Source organism: Vicia villosa, unplaced genomic scaffold (assembly GCF_029867415.1).
Source record: "Vicia villosa cultivar HV-30 ecotype Madison, WI unplaced genomic scaffold, Vvil1.0 ctg.003093F_1_1, whole genome shotgun sequence".
In the NCBI taxonomy this organism is placed as follows: Eukaryota; Viridiplantae; Streptophyta; class Magnoliopsida; order Fabales; family Fabaceae; genus Vicia; species Vicia villosa.
In genome coordinates, this window is record NW_026706111.1 from 206,267 (window position 1) to 218,655 (window position 12,389).

Sequence of the window (12,389 nt, forward strand, 5' to 3'; positions counted from 1 at the left end):
TCAATCCTTCAACTCACCTGCAAAAAACAACGATTCAACCTAGCAACTAAGTCATTCACCAGCCTGCGACAATCAGAATGCCGCTAATCGCTTTCCGAATTGGTACCTTGTTTAGTCGTTTTGGTTTTAGGTTTAACTTTAATCTCTGTTTCGCCTGAGTTTGTAAATATGCCGCTGCTTGCTTATACTCTATGATTGATGACCCCTTTGTTGAAAAGTCAAACTCTAGACAGAAAAATATCTCTCAAAATATTGAGAATGATATTCTTGTTCAAAGAAACTATAACAAAGGCATAAATAGCTACTACAAAGGAATCAAACTGCTACCACGTTTTACAAGCCTAGCAACGTGGAAGTGGCTAAAATAAAGGAACAACTCAATAAATGATGCAAGACTATCTCTCCTAAATATTAGGATTATTGACTCAGCAAAATGAAACAACAAACTTGACTAAAACTACTCTTATCTTACTTAACATTTCCTCCCCTAAACTGACATTGCTAAGAACAATCAATTTACATCTGCTGTTGGTCGGACTCTAAGTAACCCACGAAGGCTTTCAAATACTTATAGTTTTAGTGGCTTGGTCATGATGTCTGCTAATTTCAGCTCCAGCATACCATCTTTAGTTAGATCATGCAAAAAGTGAAATCTCACATCGATATGTTTGCTTCTTCCGTGCATTACAGGATTTTTAGATAACTTAATTGTGAAACTATTATCACAAAATACTGTAATAGGGTTAGTTTGAAAAATCTCACTACAAAAAAAGTTGCAAAGAATTCCCCTAACAATTAAAGATTATCTCGTTTTAAACCTTGTAAAAATTTTAGTTTTAAAATCAACATTGTCACTTGAAGGACTCTATCATTTTGGACCCTGTAAATTATTTTTTTTTAGTAAAACCAACTTTGTCCGTCATATTCCAGAGGGTTTAAATTGACATAATCTACAAGATTATAGGGTTTAAAATGACCGAATCTTCAAATGGCAATGTTGGTTTTAAAAACAAATTTTTTACAAGATTTAAAACGAGAGAATCTTTAAATGTTAGGGGAATTCTTGCAATTTTTTTTTGCAGAGGGATTTTTCAAACCGAAAATAGTTATTAACCCTAAATTTTATAATTTATTTTTTTATACACTTGAAATTTAATTAATAAAATTTACTTTTTAAAATCAAATTATAAACAAGACATTTAAGAAGGCCCTCTTTTTATTTTTTTTTCTTTCATCTTCATATTTATCTACCTAGTAAAATTATAACTGAAAATGTGTACTTTTTTTCTTTTTTATATCTTGACCGCCATTCAAGAAAATACACTATACAGAAAAGAACACTAACTATAATAAAAGGTTTGGGTTTAAGGAATCTAGTTTCCAAATTATTGTCTTGGTTGTGAAATTGTTACGGCTTTTTCAACTGCAACCACACTGTTTACGGAATAAGATAACTCGGAACATAGTATTCATCTGAGAGTTGTGCACTGGTCCATTAAGAACATGTAGGTGGTGCAACAAAATCTACCATTCGAGACCCAAATTTAAAGAATGTCTAACTAACAGATATTGTCTCCATCCAGTGCGCAAATCACATGAGGCACCATGTGACGTCTATTTAAGAAGTTTCAAAAGGTAAACAGTTGAACACTATCTTTCAAACATATACCTTCACTCTACATTAAGAGTACTCATAGAACATAAAAAGAATACCTTAGGAACTACTCCTTTCACTGCGTGAGGAAGATTTAATGGCTCTAGTTGCCACTTCCCATAAAGTTTAATATTTTCCTTAGAATCAGTGGTGCAGCCATGGTCATTGTTATGAACATAACTTTGGGGCTAAGAGAAATAGAGAGAAAATTACACTAAAAAGATAATAACAATTCTAAAACTAATTTCTTCCTTCATTTCATTGATTCCTCATTACATTCACCAACCCTCTATTTATAACATAAGCATAACCTAATTCTATTATCTAGATCCTTCTAAAGGATGATGACTCACTACTATTAATTATAATGGGCTTATAGAATTTGGGCCTAATTCATTACAGTCATCCCCTTCAAAATCTTGTACTTTTTGAGGCTTAATTGAACGTTTAAGCTCCTGGATGAATTTTTGGATATCAAATCAATTACATGTGAATATAAATAGGAAAAATATACAACAAAATATAAAACAATATTGAGCACTGTCAACCAGAATAGACCATTGCAGGGTTTTCATTGGGTTTCACTTGCAGCCCTTCCCGGAGCCACCTTTCTTTTGTCATAACAGTTTGCACACAAGTTCTAGGGTAAACCGGGTGACCTGAACAAAACCCCAGAATCGGACCCTTTGGATGAAGTAGTTGATATTTTGTAAGCCATTTTTCTATAGCATAAAGTGGATGACTTTTGTAGGCCTGCAAAGGGAGAGTCGTATATCATAATATCACTATTATCTATAATATCTATCATCATGTTGGCTAAAGTTACTTCTGAAAATACCTGCTGGTTGGTTGGAAGAGGCTCAGTTAATGTCTTGGTTTCTAATTCAATATCCTCAAGAGAGCTCCTTGTAGGAAGAAAAGAATTGTTTATGTTGGCTTCTGTTGAAGTGAATTGGCTTGTTCTTGAATGAACCAACTTCCAGTTGCTCCAGACTCTAAGTTTCTCAGTGGTGCCAACACTGAATCCCACCATGTTGAATTAACTCGTTGTGATGCAATTCTGTGTCAATTCATACAGTACCTAATGTGTCGATATGAACTAGCATCTTCAGGCAACGCAATGTAACTTTACAGCCTTATGGAAGCTAAAAATTAGCATGCATGGAGATTCGAGAAGGGCTAAAACAATACAGAACACCAATTAGAAAATATATATCGTTAAAAAGGAAAAGTGTGGTACATATAGAAATCCGTAATACTTGTTCGTGTCAAACATTTCCATGTGCTGCCTTTCTGTTAGTTGTCAATAATGTTTTCAATAAGATTTTGTCACAGAATTGCATGTTATTCTAAAAATATGAGAAATTTCCATAAACAAATAAAGTGGCAACTTAAGCAGTAAACAAGCAAGTGTTTACACAAAGCTATCAAGAAATTGACTGGTGTTAACGAAGTTACAAACCATCACTGCATTCATGCTGAACATATACAAAGTAGAAAATATCAAACCTGCGGGTCATGTCTTTGGCCCACTGCCCAGCAAAAGCAACAACATGTCTCAAAGATGATTTGCGCACAGCAACCATAGCTTCGACCTTGTCTTCTCCATCAATAATCAAATTCACAGCATCAATATGCACCCACTTTCCTGTCAAATTTTCTTCACTGCAATATACTTCTGCCCAATATAAAGGAGATCCTACTCTCATTGATCCAACTGCTGTAGAAATTAGTTGGGGAGAGGTTGAAGATTCTTCACCTATAACTCTTTTTATTCTTTTTGATGGACAAGAAAAATTTGACGATTCAATATTTTCACCGGACTCTTCTTTAGTCTTAACACATTCAATTGCTGAGGTAGAAAGGGCCATTTCCATCTGTATCTCAAATTCAAGATCCCCCTCCTCTTTGATTTATGAGATTTGTCAATTATATGTGATTCAGGGCCACTGATTTGTGCCTCAGAACTTGGGAAGTTTGCCACCATACAATTCAAATCTATAGACTGATCCATATCGCTCAGTGCAATGCGTTTCTTACTTTTCCGTGAATGACCAAGAGAGCTTTCACATAGTTTCTCTCTCTTACAAGACAGTGATTTTTTAGGTGACTTAAAATCCAACTTTTGCTTAGATATCATTGGTGTTGAAGTATTAAATATCCCCTTACTAGATCCACTTGCAATTGGTCTAAAGGATTGATCTGGTTTAAGAGGTGAAACATCCAAAATGGAGACAAACCTGAAATATGTCTTCAATAAGAAAACTCCATATATTTGCATATTTTCTTCCAAACCTTATAGTAGGCATATTTTGTCTTATCTCTTCAATAAAACTAGGCTTCTGACTTGGCTATATACCTCTTGAATTAGAACTTTATAATTCTACAAAATTTTCACCATGAAGATCAAAATATAATTGTTATATTATTATTGTTATCTTTCCGTTTTAGATTCATTTCATCATATACAACATCACTGTTTGAAGATTACACTCGCATCCCAAATAATAAAATGTGAAATCCTGCAGGTGGTTAAAACTTACAAGACATGAGAGGATACGGGAGTGAATAACTCATGTAAGCCCATTTTGGAAGGGCTGCTTCATTCATTTGGAATTCAACAATATAAATTATATAATACCATGGAATTTCCAATGAGACGTAAAGGTTGGTATTAACATTACTATCGAATAATTGAACATACAAAATTTTCAGACAAGTATAATAAAAGTTGATGAACTAAAGAAAGATATCGTTCCGAGATCTTGTGGAATACCTGGCTGTAAGATTTAAAGCTCTAAATAGTGCCACCGATGAAGCTGCAATCTGCATCAAAAAAATCATTTCGTTTTCACTATAAGCAGATGAAGAGGATGGTTCAAAGACCATCAAACCATTTCATTTTGAAACAGAATAAGGAACAGAACCTGCACTTTCAACCATTTAACGCCTGGCTAAACTTATAGCATCGAATACGAACCTGATAGGAACTAGTATCTCAATTATAATTTAGAAGAATTAGGGAAGAATTCCTCTCAATACAGTATAGATTACAAAAATTCAGGGGTCTGCATCTCCTATGCTCAAATGCACCAAGTATTTCAAATGACAAGATACCTCTAACTCTCATCCCTTTTGTTATTTATGAGCAACATGACTTATTTCTCTAATCATCCCAGTCCAACAGCTCTAAGTATATAACTATTTTATCTGTGGGCCCCCAACTACCAACTAAGTTATTCTAACTTCCTCATCTATCAAACCTATCAAAAACTTACTAAAAGAAAAACTAGGACTCCAGCAAAGTATATATCATGCAGTAAATACAAAAACAACAAAGCTTCTATTAAAAGAGATCTACCTCTTCAGAATTACCTTCACGTAATTCTAAAGCAGATGCCAAAGCAAAGTGTGGTAACTTTTCTCCATTTGTATAGTTTTTATTATTTAACATGAAAATTGTCATGGAACTGCAAGTGTTACACACAAGGAATCAAACAATATATAACAAGTGATATAGCACAAACCCACCCAAGGGCCAAGACCAGCCAGTAAATGAAACAAAATAATAAGTATACAGTACACTAGTTAAATCAAAACATACCCATGAGATTAAAGGATGTAGAGCTTTTGAAGTGAGTTTTGTGTCTTTTGATAGGTGGAGCAAGTCCGCTGGAAGTAGAGAAAGCAGAGAAGCCTGCCATATCAAGAAATGCACAACTTAACTCCCATTTCTCTGGGCTGAAAAAACGTTAAAACAGAGAGTATACACAAAAATGAAAATATCATTTGGAAAGCCCTACATTAACAACTGATTTTAAAACGCAGTGAAAAAATCAGAGTAAAGAATTGAGCTATTGATTATCACAAAAATAGGAATGTTAGGGAAGCACATGAATGATGACAAAATGATATTACGCATAATAGCAAAGCAACACTGATTTTTTTTCTTCTTTTTCATTCAGAAGAACTTTTCATCTGCCTAAAAATGTCAGTAATAGTTCACCTGAATTAAAACATCATCACAAGCACGGTCTATTAATCTTCCCCGAGCAAGTAAACAAAGCAAATGAACTTTGTGCACAAGTTCAGCCAATTCCTAAAGAATTCAAAAAGAAAAATAATTTAGTACCTGGCTAAACTTTATTGACACCAAAGCCAACTCTAGTGACGTTCAAAGATAACAACTGACCTTGTCTTCAGCAGAAGCTCGGCGTATTTGTTTCTTTAGAGATGAATCAAGGGTTACATTCAATTCAATTGTCATGGGAAGATCATCCATGGCAACTGTACCGTCTTCCCAATCTGAATCATCCAGTTCTTCCCTTTTATCCGCGAATCCCTCATCTAAACTTACACGAGCACATTTCTCTTCCGCAGAATCCTTTCCAATAGAATTTCTACTACATTGTTCAACTTGTGAAGTTTTTGGTGGGACAATCGGTTCCAAGACTCGAGTACCATTTTGTTCTGGTTCAAAATCAACCTATAACAAAATCAGAAGAACTTTATCCGGCCATGATTATACAATTCCTGTTGTGAAAAACGATACCAATAACAAAGTATAATAGGGAATTAGGGAACTGAAGAAGAAGAACACAAGAATTGATTATAACTGTTATTCTTTCACTTTCTCTTAAAACAAGATTACAAGTTTACAAGAATAACAAATAACCTCTCTCACCCTAAATTAGGATTTGCAGCTTAGCAATGATGAGAGACTAGTATGCTATTTATAATAAAACCTAACATACTAACTAATGGGCTTTTTCCACAAGGCCCATTACACAAGTCAACTTAATAAACAAGCTAACTTAACAAATTAAGGTTTAAACACTAAAACCTAATTTAACATGCTAACAACCCTAGCATCTTCGACACAAGCATGTGAACAACCTTCGACTTCATGCTTAACCCTGTCGAACCAAGAAGCTACCCTTCGGCCATACTAGAGTTCGATCCAAAATCTCACAAATCTCCACCTTGGATCTAACTCTACAACATCAAGGGAACAAACTAGCTTTCTTCATGCAGCTTTATCAACTGCATACAGTGGAAAAACTTGCAACTCGGCAATGTCTTGGTGATCATATCAGCAGCATTGTCTTCAGTCGAAACCTTCAGCACTTGGACTTCTCCACGCTCGATTACTCCTCTGACGAAATGCAGCCTCACATCAATGTGCTTAGTTCGCTCATGATAGGCTGAATTCTTCGACAGGTGTATTGCACTTTGACTATCACATTTAACAGTGATACCTCGACCTTGAAGTTTCAGCTCCTTCGCAAAACCTTCAAGCCACAATGCTTCTTTCACAGCTTCAGTTAATGCAATGTACTCCGCTTCAGTGGTTGATAGAGCAACAACCTTCTGAAGTGTTGCTTTCCAACTAATTGCTGTGCCAAACATAGTGAAAACATATCCAGAAATAGATTTCCTGGAATCCATACAACCTGCATAATCAGAGTCGACATATCCTTCGATTACTGCTTTACCATCTTCACCCAAGGCTCCACCATAAATTAGGACTTTATTCAGAGACCCATTTATGTACCTTAAAATCCACTTCAATGCTTGCCAGTGAGCCTTTCCAGGATTCGCCATGTACCTGCTTACAAGACTTACTGCGTATGCTATGTCGGGTCTAGTACAAACCATAGCATACATCAAAGAACCAACTATATTAGCATATGGGATGCTATTCATATAGGCTCTTTCCACATCAGTACTGGGACACTGATCAATACTCAGCTTGAATTGAGGGTTTGTTGGAGTCACAACTGGCTTCGAATTCGACATACCAAACTTTTCAAGAATCTTCCGTAGATATGCCTCTTGAGATAGGCATAACTTCGACTTCTTTCTATCTCTTCGAATGTCAATTCCAAGAATCCTGGAAGCAGCTCCCAGATCCTTCATATCGAACTCCTTATTGAGTTCAGCCTTCACCCTCATCACATCTTCGACATTGTTGCTTGCTATGAGAATATCATCCACATAAAGCAACAAAATAACAAATGAATTACCAGGTCGAAATCTGAAGTAAACACAGTGGTCGAACTGACTTCTAATGAAACTTATGCGTGCCATGAACTTGTCGAATCTCCTATTCCACTGTCGAGGAGATTGTTTCAGCCCATACAAAGATCTCTTTAACTTGCACACATAATCTTCCTTCCCCTTTTCGACATACCCTTCAGGTTGCCTCATCAGGATCGTTTCATCTAAATCACCATACAAGAACGCAGTCTTCACATCCATCTGTTCCAGTTCAAGATCGAACTGTGCCACCATGGCAAGCAACATTCGAATGGACCTATGCTTCACAACAGGAGAAAACACATCATTGAAGTCGACACCTTCTTTCTGAGTGAAACCCCTTGCAACTAACCTTGCCTTGTATCTTTTCGACGTCACTCCTTCAATTCCTTCCTTAACTTTGAAAATCCATTTACAGCTGACTAACCTTGCCCCAACAGGTTTCTTGATCAGTTCCCAAGTATGATTATCATGAAGAGATTTCATCTCATCATCCATGGCCTTCAGCCATTCAGTCTTATTTCGACTCCTCATAACTTCCTTATAGTCTCTAGGTTCTTCGTCTAGAACCTCACTTGCAGAGATTAAGGCATAAGCTATAAGATCTGCATATCCAAGTCTCTGAGGTGGCTTGATGACTCTTCTCGACCTATCTCTCGACAATAGGTAGTCATCGTCAGTTTCCTCAACTTCAGCATCTTCTGCTTCTTCTTCGACTTCATCTGGGATATGCAATTCAGCATCAACATGCTCCACCTTAACAGGAATCTCTACCTGTTCCAGCTCTTCGTCAGATGTTTCTGTACTTCGACCAACATCATCAGTTTTCTTAAAAGCCATTTTAGCTTCATTAAAAACTACATCTCGACTGGTGATACACCTCCTGTGACCTGGCTCTAGGCACCATAGCCTATAAGCTTTGACTCCTTCAGGGTATCCCATGAACATGCATTTCAGAGCTCTAGGTTCGACCTTGTCTTGCCTAATGTGAGCATAGGCTATGCAGCCAAATACTCTCAGTTTGTCGAGATCTGGTGGATGTCCCGACCAAACTTCTTCAGGTGTCTTCATATCTAACGCTGTCGAAGGACATCTGTTTATCAGATATGTTGCTGTCGAAACAGCCTCAGCCCAGAACACCTTTGTTAACCCCGCACTAGTCAACATGCATCTGACTCTCTCCAAAATAGTTCGATTAAACCTTTCAGCCAAACCATTTTGCTGTGGAGTACCTGCAGTAGTTCTATGCCTTGCAATACCAGAGGCAGCACAAAAACTGTCGAATGCCTCATTGCAAAATTCAAGGCCATTGTCGGTTATCAACCTCTTGACCTTTCTGCCAGTCTGATTTTCAACCAGAGTCTTCCAACTTTTGAAATTCTCAAAAGTTTCATCCTTAGTCTTCTCGATGAATACCCATAATTTTCTGGAATAATCATCTACTATGGATAGAAAATACCTTGCTCCTGAATGTGATGGACACCTTGCAGGCCCCCAAAGATCAGCATGGATGTAATCAAGGGATCCATGTGTTCTTTGTTTGCCTTTGTTGAACTTCACTCTGCAAGATTTTCCAAGTACACAGGGTTCACAAAACTTCAGCTTTTCGATTTTGTCTCCACCAAGCAGATTTTGTTTCCCTAATTCGACCAGACCCCTTTCACTGACATGGCCCAATCTCATGTGCCAGATTTCTGTCTTCGACAAAGGTTTCGTGGATACAACATTTGTCGAACCACTTACAACTTCAGCCTCAAGGGTATACAAGCCTTGTTTCTTCACGCCTCTCAAGACTTCCTTCGACCCCTTCATGACTCTTAGGATGCTTTTCTCTCCTTGGAAAACATATCCTTTCTTGTCGAATTCACCAAGAGAAAGCAAATTTCTCTTCAAATCAGGAACATACCTGACTTCAGTCAACAACCTTATTGACTCATCATGGAGCTTGAATCTCACAGATCCAACACCTGCAATCTTGCAAGCCTTGTTGTTTCCCAGCAATACTGATCCACCATCTTGATCACATAATTCCTCGAACAAGTCTTTGTTTGGAGTCATGTGCCAAGTGCAACCTGAATCCATAATCCACTCCTTCTTAGAGTCACTGCTTGAAACCACAAGAACATCAGATGATTCGAAATCATCTTGAACAATGGCAGCGTTGCCATTATCCTTACCTCCATGATATTTCAAGCGTTCAGGGCACACCTTTCTTGTGTGACCCTCCTTCTTACAATGGTAGCATCGAATGCCAGATGCTTCGCCACTGTAAGTCTTCGACTGGCTTTTGCCTTTCTTCTTGTCGAACTTACCATCCTTTCGTAAGAGTTTTCCTTTAACGGCCAAACCTTCGCCAACAGTCGAAGGTTTATGCTCCTTTCGTTCATTCAAGTCCTTAGAGTACAAGGCTGATTGAACTTCTTCAAACGTCAGGGACTCCCTTCCATACAAGAGAGTTTCTTTGAAGTGAGCATGTGATCGAGGCAAAGAACACAATAGTAACAGCGCTTGATCTTCATCATCGATTTTCACATCAATATTTTCAAGATCAAGAATCAGCTTGTTGAACATATCCAACTGCTCAGCCAATACTTTGTCTTCAATCATCTTGAATGAATACAAAGCTTGCTTCAGGTAGAGTCGATTTACCAGCGATTTGGTCATGTACAAACTTTCAAGTTTCACCCATAACCCTGATGCCGTCGTCTCCTTTGATACCTGCCTGAGAACCTTATCACCAAGGCTCAACAAAATTGCGCTGTGTGCCTTCTCAATCATAGTCGTCTTCTCCGCTGCCGTTAATGCAGCATTCATGGCTGCCTCTCCCTTCAACGCTTCCAAACAACCCTGCTGAACCAGTAGGGCTTTCATCTTCAAGCGCCACAGACCGAAATCATTCACTCCGGTGAACTTTTCAATCTCATACTTTGTTGACGGCATCTTCTCCACGCTCACCGCACCAATTTGTTGTGAAAAACGATACCAATAACAAAGTATAATAGGGAATTAGGGAACTGAAGAAGAAGAACACAAGAATTGATTATAACTGTTATTCTTTCACTTTCTCTTAAAACAAGATTACAAGTTTACAAGAATAACAAATAACCTCTCTCACCCTAAATTAGGATTTGCAGCTTAGCAATGATGAGAGACTAGTATGCTATTTATAATAAAACCTAACATACTAACTAATGGGCTTTTTCCACAAGGCCCATTACACAAGTCAACTTAATAAACAAGCTAACTTAACAAATTAAGGTTTAAACACTAAAACCTAATTTAACATGCTAACAACCCTAGCATCTTCGACACAAGCATGTGAACAACCTTCGACTTCATGCTTAACCCTGTCGAACCAAGAAGCTACCCTTCGGCCATACTAGAGTTCGATCCAAAATCTCACAATTCCAAACGCAATCAATCAAGTTAAACTACGTAACAAAGTCACCGAGAGAGACCAACCGTAGTCTTCTTCTTGGAAGTGCTACCTTTATTAGCACGGCGTAGAAGTTTTCCCACAGCATTCCTAGATATTTCCGTCAATGATCCTGAAATCAATCAAGCATTAGCATCAATCGATCACTCGCAAGTAAAATGATCTTACTCAGTAAATGACGTTGCGCATAATATAATCAAAACCATGAACACTAGGTGATTGAAATTTGTTTCCACCTTCAGCATTGTGTTGGGATTTGGTTTCATCTTCTGCAAATTTAACAGCAAAATACCCAAAAACAATAACGAGCATTAGAATTTACATGCTCAAACAACACATATACTGAAAACCAATAATCATAATAAGAAAAATAGAAACAAAAAGTTCTATCATTTGAGACGTTAACTATAAGGTATAATGAAACATTAACGATTCAAAATCAAAAAGGGGAAAAAGTAGAAAAGGTAACACTTCGGTTTATATGCATAAGAAAGAGAATAGATAAAAATGGGAATGGAAAGAAACTAACAACCTGAAGATGGCTTCTTCTTCTGCCGTGAACTGCTTCCTCTGCGTCGCATTCTTCTTTTTCTTCTTCTTCAATGAGAGAGGGAAGTGAAACACATCGTCGCCGCCCAAAAACATTAAAAAAAAAAATTAATTAATTTGTGAGTTTTTTATCCAAATAACTACAATTTTCATGATTTTAACTGAGATTAATTGGTGTATACTATCACTATAAAATTTTTTACATCATCAGTAATCATTCAAAATAATTATTTTAATAGAAATTGAAATAAAATTCAAATAATTTTAACAAATTACATTCAAAATAATTATTTTAATAGAAATTGAAATAAAAGTTAAATAATTTTAACAAATTAACGGTTTGATGCGTAAAACTTCTTTGTACTTGTAAGTATATTTAATTTAGCAGAGCCCTGGATGGCGCAATCCAATTTCCCCTCCAACTTTTGGAATAAATTACATATGAAGATTTTCGCCGTCAATTGTAGAAATCTTCGGCTTCCCAACATCTGGTGCATATGTAAAGATCACCTTGATCCATCTATTCATAGTATCTCTGACCAACATGTTGCGTTCACTTACCAATCGGATAATCTAACCATTGGCATTGCCGCGATATACGCTTCCACCTGTCATATCAAAAGAAGAGGCCTTTGGGATAACCTCTCTAGCATTAATTCTGTTAATATTCCTTGGAGTTTTGTCGGCGACTTCAACGCTATTCTTGGTGCT

General features: G+C 37.0%; 1 pseudogene; it reads right to left on the reverse strand.

Annotated features, from left to right (window-relative positions):
- Positions 1–1,370: 1,370 nt before the first annotated feature.
- On the reverse strand, positions 1,371–11,724 carry LOC131640403 (DNA repair protein RAD4-like; annotated as a pseudogene).
- Between the last annotated feature and the right edge of the window lie 665 nt (positions 11,725–12,389).